This window comes from Myotis brandtii, unplaced genomic scaffold (genome assembly GCF_000412655.1).
Source record: "Myotis brandtii unplaced genomic scaffold, ASM41265v1 scaffold110, whole genome shotgun sequence".
In the NCBI taxonomy this organism is placed as follows: Eukaryota; Metazoa; Chordata; class Mammalia; order Chiroptera; family Vespertilionidae; genus Myotis; species Myotis brandtii.
This window is the reverse complement of record NW_005353753.1, coordinates 1,915,722-1,916,247: the sequence shown is the minus strand read 5'-3', so window position 1 is coordinate 1,916,247 and position 526 is coordinate 1,915,722. Positions and strand designations below refer to the sequence as shown.

At 59.3% G+C, this 526-nt stretch overlaps 1 protein-coding gene across 1 annotated transcript in view; it reads left to right on the top strand.

The window, feature by feature from the left end:
- Window positions 1-6: 6 nt before the first annotated feature.
- Window positions 7-526, top strand: part of SPRY2 (sprouty RTK signaling antagonist 2) — a 10,338-nt gene continuing 9,818 nt past the window's right edge. The window contains exon 1 of the mRNA XM_005857301.2: window positions 7-366. The gene's annotated coding sequence lies outside the window, so the exon portion shown is untranslated. The remainder of the gene's footprint in view (window positions 367-526) is intronic.

Sequence of the window (526 nt, the reverse complement as noted above, 5' to 3'; positions counted from 1 at the left end):
TTGTCCCTCTGGCTTTAGGGTCTCTGTAAGGCCGTTTTCTTTTCTCATTCGCTCATCTGCCAGGAAGAGAGACTCGCCGTTGGCGCTTCGGCCTCCAGTTCATTGAGAAAAACGAGGAAATACTCCGCGTGCGCTTCTGGAAAGGGGGGGGTCGTCGCCTCCAGCCCTGAACCTCGGAGTGTTAATCGGCTGGGGACTTGGCTCCGGATTCTCCTCTTCTTTTAACTCGCGCCGATTGCCCCGAAGTTGGACTGAAGCAGAGTTTGGAAAGAAGGGGCAAAAGTTTGCATCGGGGCTGGAATTATTTGCACCTCGCTGGAAGAAGAGAATCCAACGGAGAGGGGTTGGTGCAAAGCCGCGATCACGGTGAGGCGCGTTCGGCTCTTCCCCCTCCTGGCGCCGCGGCCGGCGCGGTTTGGGCAACATGGAAGGTGCAGCCGGGTCGGGAGTGGGGTTTCTCTCCTGTGGCCTCCCGTTCTCTAGCTCCCAGGTTCCCCGCGGAGATCCTGAGAGCTGCCCGCGGGTC